The sequence below is a fragment of the Anabrus simplex genome, chromosome 1 (genome assembly GCF_040414725.1).
Source record: "Anabrus simplex isolate iqAnaSimp1 chromosome 1, ASM4041472v1, whole genome shotgun sequence".
NCBI classification, from domain to species: domain Eukaryota; kingdom Metazoa; phylum Arthropoda; class Insecta; order Orthoptera; family Tettigoniidae; genus Anabrus; species Anabrus simplex.
This window is the reverse complement of record NC_090265.1, coordinates 737,059,030-737,078,595: the sequence shown is the minus strand read 5'-3', so window position 1 is coordinate 737,078,595 and position 19,566 is coordinate 737,059,030.

The following is a 19,566-nucleotide window of genomic DNA, read 5'->3' as shown; positions in this document are numbered from 1 at the left end:
GGGTCAAACTTCCCTCTGGGTAGATCATTAATATGTCTTTCAATAAATGTAACTTACATTGATAAAGAGAAATTTATTTGAATCTAACGAATCCTTTTAGAAAGATTGAAGGAAATTTGTACCGTTAATTACAGATGAGACACATTTTTGTCAAAATGAATGTTTATACGTCCCAGTTATGTACATACATACATACATACATACATACATACATACATACATACATATCTTTATTGCCCACCCTAGTGTACACCATCGGCTTACAGGCAATAAAGACAGACAGAGCGAAACAAAGGAAAACAAGCAATAATAGCAACTACATCTCTCTTAAAACTACTTAACTACATTAACTACCTCTACATCTACTCAGTATCATCCCACACGTACGCGGATAGCCAGCACACATGCAGGACGATACCGCACTACTAACTACCCTAAGCCCAACCCCTGACTACCACCTAAAAAAATTAATTAGACTGGTCGCTGCAACAGCCCTGGTATGGAACACACGCCCACCAACCCGTCTACAGCAGCCACCAGCCTTGCCACGTGAGAACTGGTATCGTATCTCACCGACCCTCGCTGACAAACACTGTGTTCCTTTCCTTATCATGTGTTACAAGCCACCCTGGCTGAAACCAGACCCAACAGGTGGCCTGCAACACACTTCCGCTATGTACGTCACACATACTCTTGTCCATTGTCAGCACACTACCTTCCCTATCCTTTTCCTTTCCGTGCAGACATGCTCAAGTCTAACTTCTTTGGAGTGGGGTCAAGTCCCCACCCCTCCCTCTTCCCTTGATACGTCACCCTCACCTCTCACGTACTACTCCCGCTCTCTACATCTCACCTTATAAAACTTAAGACTTAAACATCAGCTAACAACCATTTAACATCCCTCATCAACGCACCTAAAACAATTAACACTGTTTTTTTTCTCACACAGACAAAGTTTTATCATTCGAAGTCGTCTCCATCTACCGCACCACACTTCACATATCAAACCGTCTCACCTTATTAAGCTTCAGGCTTAAACATCAACTAACAATCATTTTACATCCCTCATCATCGCACTTAAAACAATTTGACTTTTTTTTAACATTTCACTTACACACAAACAAACAGTTTCCATTCCATTCACTCCGTCTTCTCAGTCTACAACACCTCAATTACATCAAACTGTTAGACTTATCCCATCAAGAATCCCTAAATTTTACACCCCTCATCAAGGCATCTACACCATTTAACTTTTTTTTCATATGACCTACTTTCATAATTTCCATACTGCCAACATTTTCTCCTTAACTACTTTCCCACTTAATCTATCTCAATTCTATCACATATACCTTCTTTATACTCCCTCCTCACACAAATACACTTAAACAATCCATTTTTTTTTCACTCCTCATTTACACACCAACAGACAGTACACCATTCCAAGTCCATTAGTTCACTCAGTCAACTCGCTTTGTTTTGTTTTATTTATTATTATTATTATTATTATTATTATTATTATTATTATTATTATTATTACTTCCACCTAAGCTTTACACTACCCTCAAACCTACTCAACCTCCCCTTTTCTCAACGGTTACCTAATTTTCTCAGGCTTTCCTTTTGCCCCAGGCGGATCACCTTTCCACAGGGCAAGGTCCTCACCCCCTTTCCCCTAACACTACAGCCCCCTCTTCTGATATCATTATTACCATGATACCCTTCCCGCATTCGCTCAGGGCGGATAACCATTCCTCTGAGCAGAATGCCTTCCCCCTTTCTCCCTCGGCAAGAACCACATTATCTGCACAACCACTGTTACTCCCTCAATTTCTTTATAAATATAGCTCTGGTCACATTTAAGAATTTCGCTATATTCGTTCCTTTCTCCCACTCTCTACATAACCAAGATGTTATCTTATAGCTTTCCCCTACCGTATGCAGCTCCTTCTTACTTAGTAGTTTGATCTTTATCTCCGCCAAAGGTCGGCATTGTTTAAAAATATGCAGGTCCTCCCACTTCTGTCCACATAACACACATCTATCCCTATTCTCACTACCTACCCATCCCCTATTCCTCGGAACACCCAATATCCACCAATACAAACCTCTCTTATTCCTTCTACCCTCAAACTCCGTTTTCGGGTTTATTACTTCCACCAATTTATTTAATACTGATAAAGAGACTCTCTCTCTACATTCCCCTATTAAGCTCTGTCTTTCAATATCTAGTAGTCTTCCCTTTATCCTTTCCCATACCCATTTATTCCTATCATCCCCCAGACCTCTCCATATATCCCCAATCCAATCTTTTGTAACCATTTTTTGCACTTATTCACCCAGTAACCTTCATTCGTCATACCTTTCTGAAAACTAAACGTTTCTTGTACTAACGCTCCACCCTTCCCTTCCTCCAATCTAATCCAGTACTTGAACACCCTCTTAGCTATTTCAACCTCTATCGATTTTTTACAGACTAATCTGGCCCCGGCATTGGCTGTACAATTCGGTAGGTCCATCATAATCTTGCTAAATTTCGCCACCACCTGGTTTAGTTCACTCCTGTCCTCCTCCATTCCCCATACTTCAACCCCAAATAGCACTTTGCCCATTACCAGTGATTTAAACACCGTTTTCTGAATTTTGTATTTAACGTCTGGAAATTTCTTTTCTAATACCCCTACTACCGCAAGCGCTCCTCTTCCTTTAAGTTTTGCCTTCTTACACTGATTTTTCCAAGGAGCATTCTTACTAATTATTACACCTAGGTACTCAATTTTTCCCTCTGGTTTAATTTCTTCCTGCTCCAGCCTCCAGACTTCCTTATTCTTTCTCCCACCCCTTTTCCTACACACCATTATCTGAGTCTTTCTTACATTTACTCTGAGAGACCATTTCCTAGTATATTTAACTACCTTGTCCAACCCTTTTTGCAACATACTTGCCGTCAAAGCCAAAATTAATAGGTCATCCGCGAATAGCAACCCCGGAACCTCCATTTTCCCTACCCAAGGGCATTGCCATGCGTCTCCACCATGAACCTCTAAAATATTATTTATAAATAATATAAATAATATCGGGGATAGCTTACATCCCTGTCTCACCCCGCTTTTCGATTCAAAACACATACTCAACCTTCCATCCTGCAATTTAATCATCACAAACACTTCCTCATAAATAGTTTCAATTGCCACCCTCATTTTTTTCGACATTCCACCCTCCCCTAATCTCGAAAATAGCGCCTCCCTACTGACCGTATCAAAGGCTTTTTCTAAGTCAATCGCTGCTATAAATAATTTACGCCCTGCTATCCTCACATACTTTGTAATCAAAGTGTCCAGAATCCAAACATTATCAACTGTATTACGTCCTTTCCTAAATCCATTTTGGAACTCAGATATCCTACCGTACTGTTCCGCCCAATTTGTTATCCTATTCGCCAAAACCCCTGTGTACACCTTTGACAGCGAGTCTAGGAGTGCAATTCCTCTATAGTTGTTTGGATCACTACTAGCTCCTTTATTTTTATAAATAGGGCATAAAACCCCCTTCCTCCATTCTCTAGGAAATTTCCCCGTTTCCAGCAACCTATTAAAGAATTTCACAATCCCTCTCAACATCGGTTCATTTGCCCCTACCTCTTTCCATACACTATTGGAAATACCATTCACACCTCCTGCAGCCTTGGGTCTAGCATTTTTAATACTGTAATTACCTCCTGCCTTGTTATCTCCCCATCCAATATTGTAATACCTACTTCCAGTTCCCTTCCAATTTGTGACTTGTCTATTTCTCTACCCAATTTCCTCTCCCCTTCTAAAAGCCTTTTAAAATGCCCAACCCACTCGTTTTCTCCTATTTTATCCTCCTTCCCCTCCGGTTTCGTTCTTCTGATCTTGTTTACTGACTCCCAAATCCTCTCAAATTTCTTCTCTCTACAATATGTATTTATTTTTTCAGCTTCCGCCTCCTTCCATCCTCTTTTCTTCTCATTCAATACCTCCTTATATTCACTTCTCAATTTACAATATTCCTTCCTTTTTTCTTGCACACCCTCCTTCCATCAGGGTTGATATTAATCTTAACTTCACCGGCCTATGTCCTTTGTTCCTTCCCACTCTATAAATATCATCTATATCAACTTCAGAAAAGTTTATCTTCATTTTGTTCGAAACTATGTCCACCACTTTCAATACTAATTCCACTTTTGATTCTGTTCCTTCCTCAGGTACACCATACACAAACACATTTTTTCTTGCTGATTCGTTCCTCGCTAACCTCACTTCTCTCTTCATTGCTGTTAATTCCTCTTCCAGTACCACCACCTTCTTTTTCAAGCTCCCTACCTCATCTTCTATCTCCGCTAACTTGTCATTTACACCTCCAATTTCTTCTTTTATAAAACTTTTTAAGTCCTTCATCTCCTTCATTTGGGTTGCCTGGTGTTCCTGCATCATTTCCTTAATTTCTTCTCCTTTGCTTGCTTCCTTCACCACTCTCTTGATCCCTTCAAGCTCCTCCCAGCCGAACGGTCCCTGGTTAGGACCCGGGTTCTTTTCTATACCTCCTACCACCAGCAGCGTCGCAATAACCGTCGCACACAACATAATCTCCAACAGTCCTTTATAAACACTAATTTCTCTTCCTCTCTCAACTCCACCTTCCTTCCAACACTGCCTTGCACCATGCCATCTTCCAATTCTCAGCCTGTATTGCTGTAGCGTTATTCCCATATTGCGCACCTCAGCTCATTCACACGTCCGCACTTCCCGATGTCTCGCTCGTGACTGGTCCCAGTTATGTGGTCAATGACATGTCAAACACAGCTCTATTTCGTTCAGTATTGAGAACGGAGGATTTAGTGTAGGATTCAGTGGATCGAAAGGGGAAATGACTCACCTTCGAAATTACAACGAATGAAATAATCAGTTCTCGAAAGTGTGATAAGATGAGACCTGCTTGGAACCATGAATACTTCACATCACAGCCTGCAACATCACATCGATCATCTGTACTCTAACGCCCCTCTTTGATAATATGTCGCTCAGTCATGGCCATCCAACAGTACTTCACATCACAGCCTGCAACATCACACCGACTATCTGTACTCTAACGCTCCTCTTTGATAATATGTCGCTCAGTATCAGTACTTCACATCACAGCCTGCAACATTACATCGACCATCTGTACTCTTACGCCCCTCTTTGATACTATGTCGCTGAATGGTTGCTAGGTAAAATTCGCGTCACACATTTAATACTCTAATTTCAGACGACCTCCAGCCATACGTCAAAAATATACTTCCCACTAAACTGGCCAATGACATCTGCTACAGAGTTGTTATAAATAATAATCGTCTTCTTCTACCGCTTTTCCCACATCTGTGGGGTCGCGGCTGAGAACTGCGTCGCACATGTGGATTTGACCCTGTTTTACGGCCGGAAGCCCTTCTTGACGCGCCTTAGATGGAGGGATGAAATCACTATTGCGTGTTTCTTTGGCGGTCGGTATTGTGTTATGTTTGCATATGAAGATGGAAATGTAGGGATAAACACAAACACCCATTTCCCGAGCCAGAATAATTAATCAGACGCGATTAAAATCACCGACCAGGCCAGGAATCGAACCCGGGACCCTCTGAACCTAAGCCTCAACGCTGACCATTCAGCCAATGAGTCGGAAATAAATAATAATAATAATCATAATAATGATAATAATAATAATAATAATAATAATAACAAGAAGAAGCAGAAGAAGAAGGAAGAAGAGGAAGAAGAAGAAGAAGAAGAAGAAGAAGAATCATAATAATGGCTTTACGTCCCACTGGCTAGTTTTACTTTTTTAGGAGACGCCGAGGTGCCGGAATTAAGTTCCGCAGTAGATGTTTTACGTGCCAGTAAATCTATCGACACGATGCACCTTCAAATACCATCGGACTGAGCCAGGATCGAACCTGACAAGAAGGCGTGCGCTTCAACCGACTGAGCCACTCAGCGCGACACAGCTTTTATTTCGCTCAGTTCTGAGAACAGAGGATTCGCCAGCTATTCTAATAATAAAGTTGCATGCTATTGAACAACGCGGTTTCCTTCCGTGAATGTTGAAAGATTTCTAGGCCTGAACATTTCCGATCTTTCAAAAATAATTCTCTTCGTCACTTTCTTTTTTTTACAATTTTCCTTACGTCGCACCGACACAGATAGTTCTTATGGCGACGATGGGATAGGAATGGGTGAGGAGTGGGAAGGAAGCGGCGTGGCTTTAGTTAAGGTACTACCCCGCAGCATTTGCCCGGTGTGAAAGTGGGAAACCACGGAAAGCCATTTTCATGACTGCCGACAGTGGGATTCGAACCCACTATCTTCCGGATGCAAGCTCAAAGCTGCGTGCCCCTAACCGCATGGTCAATCGCCCCATCACTGACATATACTTCACAGATATTATTTAGTTATATTTTAGAATTTAGAGCCGACCTGGGTCTGCGCTTTTCGGCAAAACCACAATAAAATATTCTCTTAAGGGAACAGGGAAGTGTGAAACGATAAAAAAACGTAAGTTCCGATGTTTAATTACATATCTCAGAAACTGAAAGAGATATTTCCTTGAATGTTCTTTAGATATATTCAGAATACATTCATCATTATTTCGTAAGAATATGAAGCTTCCATGTTTTATATTTTATGTCAGAAAGAGCGTTATATAAATAATATTTTTGAAAATATTGTTAAAAATTCCCTCAACTGATGCACCTTTTTTGAAGAAATACTCATACCAGACCCAAGAAACTTTGCATGCATAATATTTAAACCTCTTTTGAGCTTATGAAATAAAATTATTGTCCTATTGTTTACAGGAATTGAGATTTCTTTATATATTTCTGTAAAATTTCCAGTTCTCTTCAAGCTGGTTTCCATGAACTAATCAAGATATCAGATTAAATGTACTTCCACAAGCAGATCTGTATATTGTCTAAGAGAGTGCCAAGTTTCAAATACAGTGATGTGGTAGTTTATGAGAAAATGGTACACGAAGTTTAAAAAAAGTACGACTTACAGAACATACAAAAAGAATGTTTGACTGGTAGCTGGTATCGAATGACATTCAGCATGCATAACAATAATAATAATAATAATATGGCCTCAGCTACCGTGTGCAGACATTTCAATGCAGAGATATGTATAAACCTAATTTTATTGCCGCATATATAACTTCAGCATAATAATTGATACACCAAATTCTTCAGGAAATATTTGAGAGTTTTTAAAGCTCAAAAACGAAAACTGATATTTTTGTACCTATCACACTTCCAAGTTCTCTTAAGAATATTTCTATTATACAATACTAGCAAGATACCCGTGCTTCGCTACGGTATTATACTGAAATTTATAATTGATTGCTTAACGTTTTATATATAATCCGCCGAATTCGCTATCTGACTCTTTTTCTGAGAGAATCCGCCAAAATTCGCGACCTGACTCGTTTTCTAATAGATTACGGCAAGTTTCCTCCAATTTTTCAATCTTTCTTTACAGCAATCGATTTCGCACTTCCCGGGCTAGGTCCAGGTACTCCACCCGGTCAGTTGGGTCCCTAAATCTTTGCCATTTTTCCTATAAGCATTTTTAATATGGATCAAATCCTTCAGGAGATCCAGCGTGGTGTCGTCTTGGGTGCTTTGGCGGTACTGAACCCGCGGCCGGACTGCATTCTTAGTCATTACCCGTCCAGGACCCGTTTCCAGCACGGTCCGCACATTTGACGACGGTCCAGAATATTATTATTATTATTATTATTATTATTATTATTATTATTATTATTATTATTATTATTAGCGTATTCTCCCAATAATGGAAGACGTTAAGCAAACAACTCAATCAAGCTTTCTTTGAGTTCTCTCTGAGAAGGCTTGTTTGCGTTCTTCCGACCATTTCGGTCTGCACTGTTTTTGCTTTGGTTGCTCTGATGTAACTTCCCATTTGTTGACTTTGTGTCTGAAGGTGTCTCTTTCTAAACTGTCTGTTGCACATATGTTTGCGTTTTTGAGGTCCTTTCGAAATTCGTCCACCCAAGGTGTTGAATTCTTAAGTGAGCTAACATAATTTAATATTCTTTTTGACAGTCGATTTTCTGGTAATCTTGTGAGGTGTCCTAAGAATTTCATTCGTCTCTTCTTAACGTCAATTTCAATGTTTGAAACTTTTTCTGTTGTTTTGATTGATTGTAGCCTGTAACCATCTTGGGTATATCTTGCTCCTAGGATTTTCCTGATGATCTTCCTCTCTTGCTTTTTTATTTCTTCTAATTCTTGTTTACTGTTAAGTGACAATGTTTCACTTGCGTAAAGGACTGTTGGTTTTATGACTGTGTTGTAATGCCGAATTTTTGTCTGTCTTGACTCTTATTATTATTATTATTATTATTATTATTATTATTATTATTATTATTATTATTATTATTATTATTGTTACCGTGTTTTAGCGGTAGTTATGCGTAAAAGAAGGTGCGGGTGTGAATGGGTTTCAAGCTACGAAATTATAGTGCATGTAAAATTAATTTAAAATTTAACAAGGTTATATTTTCTTTTCAAAAACAAGGCAATAACAGACATGGCAGGTACAATGTAGCAAAACAAGGGGAGTTACAATATTTACAGGTTTTGGGCTTCACGCCCTGACTTCAGCGATCAGCTCAATTTTACCACAAACACAAGTTTTAACAGAGGGGCAGAAAACCCCATTCATCCCTAGGAGCCCCTGGCTCCGAATTACACAGAAAAGCCTCCACGAGGCATATGACACTCCATTTTCAAAAGAGCGAACCGCTCTTAAAATGTAAGCCTCTCAAAGGCCACACCAAACTCTACCTTCAAGCTGTCCTCTAAGGACGTATTCACAGGGGTAAAATACCCAACCTACTGAGGTCTATTACATGAAAAGGAGGTTGATTACATGACCTCTAAAATAACAATTTGAGAGGAGGCTAACCGCACTCCTGATACACTTTGATTTTTTAAAACCTACTTTGGCACTAGGCCGTTATTACAAGGGCTAATCCCATACTACAGAGGTGACTTAATAGCAATTTACATTACATTACGGAAGAATTGGTTGAGAAAATAAGTTCACCTTAAGACGATGTGAGTGGGAGCTCGAGAGGGTTAAGCACTCTCTATCCCGATATGTCGTTTTAAAATAGAATAGATACCAGTTGTTTTTACATTTTAGGAAAAGGTTACATGGTTGAACGCTTAGAACCCGCCCCGAAAGTTAAACTGCTGAGCAAGAAAAGAAAGAATTTATTAATCGGCCATTACCTTATTGTTGACCGCTGCCGAGGAAAGAGGCGCTCCCCGCCTCCTGCTATGTACTTAATACACTGAAAGATGGAACAGAAGTGGCCTGGAGACCCCAAAATCAGCAGTTTATATCCTCTCACGGAAGATTCTAGGCGTTAGGGGAAAGAAAACACCCTCCCGCAAAAATTTTATTGGCTAGGGAAAAGAAACCCCTACATAGAGGAAAAAGAAACACATTATTGGTGGAAAATTAATTAAAGAAATTCGGGATTGGCTAGATCCAAAATAAGGGGAAAAAGAGGGGTATACAGCCAACTTAAACAATGACAGAAAGAAATTTAACCAAGAACAAACTCTTGAAATAAAAATTTCTCCAACAAAATAGTTCTTTGACTCCGCACTAGGTCGCACTATTGTTGATCTTCAGTAGTGTCCTCTAGAAGAGAAAGTTCACACTTCTTACTTCAAGCGAAACAAAAACACATCAAAAATGACACAGTTCACAAACTCAAAAATTTCCAGGTAGTGACATCTTCTGAGAAATTAGTAGATTAATAGTGTAGATAAGGTTCAGACTTCCTCCAGAAGAGGAGTTTCAACTGGCGCAACTTTTAAATAAACAGAGTAGAGGTGTACCGCCCGGTACAGACCTCCCCCCCCCAAAAGTTCCTCCAGGGGTGACACATGAAATCAGTTTGAAACAAGTTCCAAGTTATAAAGTGAATATGAAAATAGTTTACAAGATTTTCAGAATGTTGTGTGATTCAGTTTCACAATTTGTTGTTGCAGGTGAAGTAAAGTCTTTCTGTTTTTAGAATTTGAATTTCTGAAGATAAACTTTTAATACTTGAAAGTGATGAAAAATTTGGCAATGTCCACCAATTATTGTTGTTGAATTCCCAAGTGTAGTTATTGCTTATGGTGATTGTCCATGTAGTTGATGTAGATTGAGTCGGATGGCCAGACCGGCCGTTGCAGCTTGCGTCCAACGGAGGCCGCTCGGACCCCTCAAGTACCCTGAGATACCGCTCGCCCGCACTATGAGGGGAGCAGAGGTGTTGAAGTACGCCGCGCCCGCGGTGAACAGATACAGGCTGCGGGCATGTAGCAGGTCGTGCGCCGCACATCAGCCTTGGCCGGGAGGAGAGTTCCGGCTCGCCGTGCACATGTCGTCCTCGCTGGAGAGGAGGGGGCCCATCCCCCTCCCCAGTCGCTGTACGGCGCTGCGCGGCTGCGGGGGCGCTGAAACATTAAAGCTAGGCGGCAGAATTGTGTTGGACTATCATCTTCTTTGAGGGTACAGGCTTGTGGAGAGGTTGAGGGGCCAGCGGCGTGTAGATATCCATGGCATTTACTATTATGAAGCCACAGTGTAAGGTGGAGCAGGAGACGGGAGCGTGGTAATGGCCGTGGCAAGAACAGGATGGCAGTTTAACGGGTCGGGGCAGGTTTTACATAAGGCTTACATCTAAAACCAAAATATTACAGAAGGGGCAGAATGCCTTAAAAGTGAAACTCAAAAAAAATATAACCTTCATATCCTTTCAAAATACTATGAAGCAAGTTAACACAGAAATTACACCGGTTTCACCTGGGACAGGTGAACCCTAAATATCCTCTCGGTGGCTGGATTACTTAACAATAAGGTAACCGGCGTAAGAAAATCGAGGATGATACAAGGCCCATGAAATCTGGGGGCAAGCTTGCCCGCGGGAACAAAATTTTTGACCATAACCTGGTCACCTACCTTCAAAGTGGTGGGTCTCCGTCCACGATCATACCTTTCCCTAACCTTTTCATGAGATACTTTAAGATTAGCTTTAGCCTTCTTCCAAAGATCTTTAATGTTGTCCGGATCTATTGTCTCGGGCAGAATGTCATTCAGAGACCAGAGGTTAGAGAGCGGCGTGTTGGGAACGAACTTAAACATCAAAGAAGCTGGAGTAAATTTGTGAGATTCATGAACCGCCGAATTCAAAGCAAAAACTATCCAATGCAGGGACGTGTCCCACCTGGAAGGATCTTCATGATGATAGGCAATAAGTGCGGACCTGAGATTACGGTTAACCCGTTCAGCCAGAGATGGTTGAGGGTAATAAGCAGAAGTAGTTACATGAGAGATTGATAAGTCAAAACAGAATTTACGAAATAAATTAGATGTAAAAGCCTTAGCATTATCAGATACCATATATTGGCACGGACCAAAAGAAGCAAAAATAGAATTTAGGCAAGTAATGGTGGACTGAGCGGTAGCCAGCTTAGTCGGAAATAACCAAGAAAATCTAGTAAAGCCATCTACGCACACAAAGATGAACTTGTTAGCATTACCCTTTGACTGGGGGAAGGGTCCTACATAATCGATATACAGGCGTTCCATGGGGCGCGACGCTTGATGCGAAGACAACAGGCCTACCTTGGTGGACATGGTGGGTTTACTAAGCAAACAAGATTTACAAGCTTTTACAAGTTCACGGATTTCACCGTCCATACCTTTCCAAATGAACATTTCACGAATTTTTTCACGAGTTTTAAAGATACCCAGGTGCCCCCCCAATGGGGGTCTCATGATAGTATTTGAAGATCATAGGTACAAGAACCGCTGGAACAACAACTTTCATCAACTTATCATGCCTCGAAGGGCAACATAGAACACCATTCCTCAGAACATAAGGGACAACATGTTCCCCAGAAGAAAGGGTTTCCATTATCGGAGCCAGCGTCGGATCTTCACGTTGGTACTTCTCAATATCTCTAAAGAGCATGGGAGCATCTGTTAGGATGGCATTAACCTCAGATAGTATGGACTCGGAAGGTGATGAACTGTCGACAGGTTCATGGGTCTCGACGTCGTTAGAAAACATACGGCTGAGTCCATCAGCAACAACATTTTCAGTACCTCTGATATGTCGTACATCGAATTGAAAGGCAGAAATACGGATGGCCCAACGGGCTATACGACCAGTACGACGCGGCCTACCTAAGACCCAGCTTAAGGCTTGATTATCTGTCTCCAAGTCGAATTTGACGTGTTCCAGATAGAGACGGAACTTTTCTAAGGCGAATAAGACTGCCAAACCTTCAAGCTCATATATGGAGTACTTTGCTTCTTGAGCTGACAATGTCCTAGACGCATAGGCGATGGGGCGCCTCCCTAGTTCAGTCTCTTGAAGAAGGACTGCAGCTACCGCCGACGACGACGCGTCGGTTTGGACGATGAATTTCTTCGAGAAATCCGGCATAGCAAGTACAGGGGCATTACAGAGAGCTAATTTAAGATCTTCGAAAGCGGCTTGTTGAGAAGGTCCCCACTCGAATTTGATGCCTTTCCTACGAAGAAGGTTTAAGGGCGCCGCTCTATTAGCGAAGTTAGGAATGAACTTCCTGAAGAAATTCACCATGCCAATGAACCTGGCGATACCTTTAATGTCCTTGGGAGGTTTAAAATCACGGATGGCCTGTGTTCTAGAATGATCGACTGCTACACCATCAGGTGACACAATATGCCCTAGGAATGACATAGAGGGCTTAGCAAAGGCAACCTTGGACAACTTAACAGTTAACCCAGCCTTACGAAGGCGATTGAGAACTTCTCGCAGATGATCTAGATGTTCTTCAAAGGTTTCGGAAAATACGACGACATCATCCAAGTAGTGATATAAGTACTCAAATTTGATGTCGGAAAAGACCCTATCTAGTAGCCTAGTGAGTACAGCTGCCCCCGTGGGGAGCCCGAAAGGCACGCGGTTGTATTCGTATAAATTCCAGTCCGTGGCAAACGCTGTAAGGTGTTTAGACTCTTCGGCAAGGGGAATTTGATTATAGGCCTGATTTAAGTCCAAGATGGTGAAGAACTTGGCCTTACGAAACCATGAAAAACAAGAATGAAGGTCGGGAAGGGGCACAGATTGTAACACCACCTTCCGATTGAGAGCCCTGTAATCAATGACAGGCCTGAAACCTCCTTGAGGTTTCGGTACTAGAAAAATAGGCGAAGAATACGCTGACTTAGAGGGCCTAATAATACCGTCCTTCAACATCTGATCGATGATTTCTTTCAGAGCCTTCATTTTAGGTGGAGATAGCCTATACGGTGGAAAGCGAACAGGAATCGAATCCGTGACCTCAATTTTGTATTCAATAAGGTCAGTAACACCAAGAGTATCAGAGAACACCTCGGGAAACGACTGACACAATTTGCGAATACTATCAGCCTGCTCCTCAGGTAGATGTCTAAGGTCTAACAACATCTCATCCTGGGTAGGCGAAATAGATGAACATGATGCAGAATTACACTTTAATAGAGGGATTTTACAATTAGAGGCAAATTTGAATGTGCACGACTTACTCTGAAGATCGAGCACCAGACCAGTGTGAGACATGAAGTCCGCTCCCAGTATGATGGGGCAAGACAAATGCTTGGCCACAAACAATTTGATTTTCCATGTAAATTTAAAAACACGAATTTTGACATGTAAGGAACCTAGAATTTCTAATGGAGATGAATTAGCCGAAACATATTTAACAGGAGATGAGTCATAGTCAGGGAGTTTACAAACAGATTTCAATTTAGAATACCAATCAGCCGAAATAATGGAACAAACGCTGCCTGAATCTAAGAGAGCTGTTATAGGCTCGTTATTCAACTCAATCCTAAGAAAAGGAACAGGTGCGGGGGTATCCGCCGCAATCCTAAGACACTCTCTGGGGCATTCAAAAAAAGAATTTGAAGATTGCTCATTCCCTGAATTCTCGACCCTTTTGCCCGGGGCTGAGCCTTGGAAAGCAGAATTAGTCGACTCAGCCGAAGCCGCTAGTCACTTTTTATTATTGGCATGGGTGGAATTTGCACCAGAGCAGGAGGGGGTGCTATTTGAGTTTGGGCAATTCTTGGCGATATGTGAGAAAGCCCCACATTTAAAGCAGCCTTGTGATGAACCAGCTCCATTCCTAGTCCCACTTGGCTTGATCAGTGGACACTTGTTGCGCAGATGGTCAGGCGCCCCGCAAGCATAACATTTACGGAGATTGACTGGTCGGCGAGGTGGAGGCCGAGTGTTACTAAAGGAAGGCGGGGGTTCTTTCGCGACACGCAAAGAATCGGCGTATCTAACTCCTTCCGCTGAGACGGCCAATGCTTCAAGTTCAGAGAAGGTTTGCGGACACGCCGCGAAACACAAATATGACCTGTAGGATGGTGAAATACCTTCTACAATAGCCTGCACAATCTGATCTTCAGGAAAGTGCAGAGCAAACACCCTAGTGTAGAATTTGATATCTTGTATGAAATCAGCCAAGTTTTCATCCAAGCGCTGTACACGGTAATAGTACTTCTGAATCAGGGAGGACCTGGCCCTAGCCGGGATGAAGTTAGCTAGCAAATGGGCATGGAAATCCTCAATAGATGATTGCTCGGCAATGGCTCTTACGATTTTATCAGAGAGAATACCAATAGCATACGGATAGATAATTTGCAAAATTTGACATGGCGAAAGAGAAAAAACAAGAGCATGATCCTGAAATTCCACTAGAAATCTTAAAAATGAAATTACATCACTGGTGGTGTTGACGGAAAACTTAGAGATACCTCTAAGCAACATTGCCAATGGATGAGGCAAGCTACTGAACCCAGGTGACATAGTCGTTAAAGGTTTCAATGGCAAAGAAGTTAATTCAGAGCGGATGTTACCCAATGACGCACGGCGTTCAGATTCGTTGTTCGATGGGGCAGAGATAGTTTGAGCAGCAACGGTTATCCTATTGACTTCTCCCTGAGGAGGCTCTTCATCACTACCTACGTTCACTGTGGCGGGTTGATCAGTTTTGGGAGGAACTTCGCCGGTTAGCAATTGAGTAACCTTATTAGACAATTCAGAAATAGTTTCAAGGAGCGTATTAGCGTCCTTCCTCTGAACGTCATTCACCTTTAGAGACAACAGATCATTAACTCTATTTGCAAAGTGATACAGCCTGCCTTGCACACGCTTAATTTGATTAGGAGACGGATCGTTTTCATCAAAAAAGCTGACTACAGATGCTAGCCCAGTAATATTCTCGACGATCGTGGAAAGAGAATCATCAATTTCTTTCTCTCCCAAATTGGGGATGGAAATGGGCAAATCAAGGGACTCTCTAAGCTTGTTGGTGTCGATTGCAACCGTGCCTCCAGATTGCACATTTCTGATAGTTAACTCGTATATCAACTCCTCTTTGCGCAAATAGTTAAGGAGGAGAACATCGCGAGGGCCGGGCATGATGACAGAACAATTTTGAAAAACTCAAAAAATTCCAGCAACTGAGACAATTGTTAGAGTTCGAATCAAAGCAATGTTTAGCCGTCAAAAGGGGCTAAATTGAGACCCATTCAACCACGCTCTGCTACCACTTGTTACCGTGTTTTAGCGGTAGTTATGCGTAAAAGAAGGTGCGGGTGTGAATGGGTTTCAAGCTACGAAATTATAGTGCATGTAAAATTAATTTAAAATTTAACAAGGTTATATTTTCTTTTCAAAAACAAGGCAATAACAGACATGGCAGGTACAATGTAGCAAAACAAGGGGAGTTACAATATTTACAGGTTTTGGGCTTCACGCCCTGACTTCAGCGATCAGCTCAATTTTACCACAAACACAAGTTTTAACAGAGGGGCAGAAAACCCCATTCATCCCTAGGAGCCCCTGGCTCCGAATTACACAGAAAAGCCTCCACGAGGCATATGACACTCCATTTTCAAAAGAGCGAACCGCTCTTAAAATGTAAGCCTCTCAAAGGCCACACCAAACTCTACCTTCAAGCTGTCCTCTAAGGACGTATTCACAGGGGTAAAATACCCAACCTACTGAGGTCTATTACATGAAAAGGAGGTTGATTACATGACCTCTAAAATAACAATTTGAGAGGAGGCTAACCGCACTCCTGATACACTTTGATTTTTTAAAACCTACTTTGGCACTAGGCCGTTATTACAAGGGCTAATCCCATACTACAGAGGTGACTTAATAGCAATTTACATTACATTACGGAAGAATTGGTTGAGAAAATAAGTTCACCTTAAGACGATGTGAGTGGGAGCTCGAGAGGGTTAAGCACTCTCTATCCCGATATGTCGTTTTAAAATAGAATAGATACCAGTTGTTGTTACATTTTAGGAAAAGGTTACATGGTTGAACGCTTAGAACCCGCCCCGAAAGTTAAACTGCTGAGCAAGAAAAGAAAGAATTTATTAATCGGCCATTACCTTATTGTTGACCGCTGCCGAGGAAAGAGGCGCTCCCCGCCTCCTGCTATGTACTTAATACACTGAAAGATGGAACAGAAGTGGCCTGGAGACCCCAAAATCAGCAGTTTATATCCTCTCACGGAAGATTCTAGGCGTTAGGGGAAAGAAAACACCCTCCCGCAAAAATTTTATTGGCTAGGGAAAAGAAACCCCTACATAGAGGAAAAAGAAACACATTATTGGTGGAAAATTAATTAAAGAAATTCGGGATTGGCTAGATCCAAAATAAGGGGAAAAAGAGGGGTATACAGCCAACTTAAACAATGACAGAAAGAAATTTAACCAAGAACAAACTCTTGAAATAAAAATTTCTCCAACAAAATAGTTCTTTGACTCCGCACTAGGTCGCACTATTGTTGATCTTCAGTAGTGTCCTCTAGAAGAGAAAGTTCACACTTCTTACTTCAAGCGAAACAAAAACACATCAAAAATGACACAGTTCACAAACTCAAAAATTTCCAGGTAGTGACATCTTCTGAGAAATTAGTAGATTAATAGTGTAGATAAGGTTCAGACTTCCTCCAGAAGAGGAGTTTCAACTGGCGCAACTTTTAAATAAACAGAGTAGAGGTGTACCGCCCGGTACAATTATTATAGATGTTCTGTACCCCAATAGCAAGATGCAAGACCGCTACTTGGCAGTAAATTACATCTGCTGCCATTGTCATTGTTGACAATGTGACCAGCACCATTGTTACGCGTAGGCAAGTGTGCGGAATTTCTGGCAATACGAATGACATACTTCCGTGCATTAAGACCTTATTATAGAGGTGAACAATGGGACGGTCAATCTCATTCCTATCGTTTATTTCAAATGTGTTTAAATTTTTAATTATATGCCAGGAGAATCTACTGTAATCTAAGAACATTCTCCGAAGAAAAAGATGGCTCTTGGAAACGAACCCAGGAAAGATTAAAAATGATCGGTTTATGATCAGAATAAGTACATCGAAAATCTACAGCCTTTTTCCAGTCATTCGACAGGGTCAGGAATGGAATGAATAAAGCCCCCATCTAGCGACGACAATAGGAATTGTGTCGGCTGCCGAAGCCTGTCGCACTCCGCTGGGGCAATGGATATTGAATGACAAATGAATGAAATGATATTGGACAGTGTTGCTGGAATGAATGATGATAGGGAAAACCGGAGTATCCGGAGAAAAATCTGTCCCGCCCCCCGTTTTGTCCAGCACGAATGTCACATGGAGTGACCGAGATTTGAACCACGGAACCCAGCTGTGAGAGGCCAGCGCACTGCCGCCTGAGCAACGAAGACTCCTTATAAGTACATTATGAACAGTAAATGAACTCAATCAAATCAATCCTTTTACACCCCACCACCGTTAAGTTTATTAACGCCCCCCCCAAAAAAAAATTAAAAGAAGGCGTGTTCCTTTATGTTTAAAGGAGATTCCAAACACCAATGTTCACGTATATTACCTTCAGTTTTGAGATATAAGTATCCCCATAAAAATAATTTTATTTCACTTCCTTTCACACTCCTCCGCCCCCCTCCCCACTTAAGTGAATTATCCGGCAAAAATACTTGTTTCTTTAATAGTAAAGGATCTTCTAAATACCAATTATCACGACTCTAAACTTCTTCAGTTTTTGTTTTATGTGTCCTCATGAAAGGAATTCAACCCCTTTTCACTCCCGCCGCCCAAGATGATTTCCCCCCCCCCCCCCCAAAACGCGTTTTTCTTTGTTTTTAAAGGAGATCCAAATAGCAAGTTTCACATCTGTAACAATTTTAGTGTTTATTAGATGTAAGTATTCTCATACAATTCAATTAATTTTTCAATTCTTTCACCTTTCTTTCAACCCCCCCCCCCTTCATTGGATTTTCCGAGAATACGTGTTTCTTTACTTTTAAAGCAGATTCTAAATATCAAATTTCACGTCTATAACATCTTAATTTTTGAGATATCAGTAGCCTAATTATAAGAATTCAACACCAAAAACCAAAACTGATATTTTGTACCCCCCACCAAACAATTGGTATTTCCGAAAAATAAAAATGCACGTTTCTTGATTTTTGATAGAGATAAAAAATACCATTTTTCCCTTCTGTAACATGCTAAGTTTTTTGAGATATACTGTAAAAATTCTCATTTTAAAATTTCACCCCCTTTTTAGTTCTTAAGTGGAGTTTCCAAGAACAAATCACCTATGTTTCTTTACATTTATAGGAGATTCCAAATACCACTTTTTACGTCTGTAACATTTTACTTTCTCAGGTATTCTGTAGATATACTCTTTCAAAAATTCACCCCAATTTGTCACTCCTGTTTAACCGCCATTAATTGGATTTTCCAAAAAAGAAGTACATGTTATTTTTAAAGGAGATCCCATATACAAAATTTCAGTTCTGTAATATCTTCAGTTTCTGGTATATATGTATCCTCATTAAAGGCATTCAATCCATTATTCACCCTTTTACACCCCTCCTATTGGGATTTACAGAAAACAAAAGAATACGTGTTCCTTTATTTTTAAAGGAGATTCTAAATATTAAGTTTTACATGTGCAAACTTTTAAAGTTTTGAGATATAGATACACTCATTTTAAAAATCCACCCCCTTTTCACCCCCACCATTTGGATTTTCCAAAAGCAAAGAAAATGTTTCTTTATTTTTAAAAGAGATCCCAAATACCAATTTTCAAGCCTGTAATATCTTCAGTTTCTGAGATATAAGTATCCTCATTAAAGGCATTCAACCCCTTTTTCACCTCTCCTATTGGGATTTTCCGAAAACAAAAAATACATGTTTCTTTATTTTTAAAGGGGATTATAAATACCAATTTTTACAACTGTAAACTTTTCAAGTTTTAAGACGTAGATACACTCATTTTAAAATTCACACCCCTTTTCACCCCCCCTTATTTGGATTTTCCAAAAACGACAAATACCTGTTTCTTTTTTTTTTTTTTTTTTTTTTTTTGGCCGGGCTGAGTGGCTCAGACGGTTAAGGCGCTGGCCTTCTAACCCCAACTT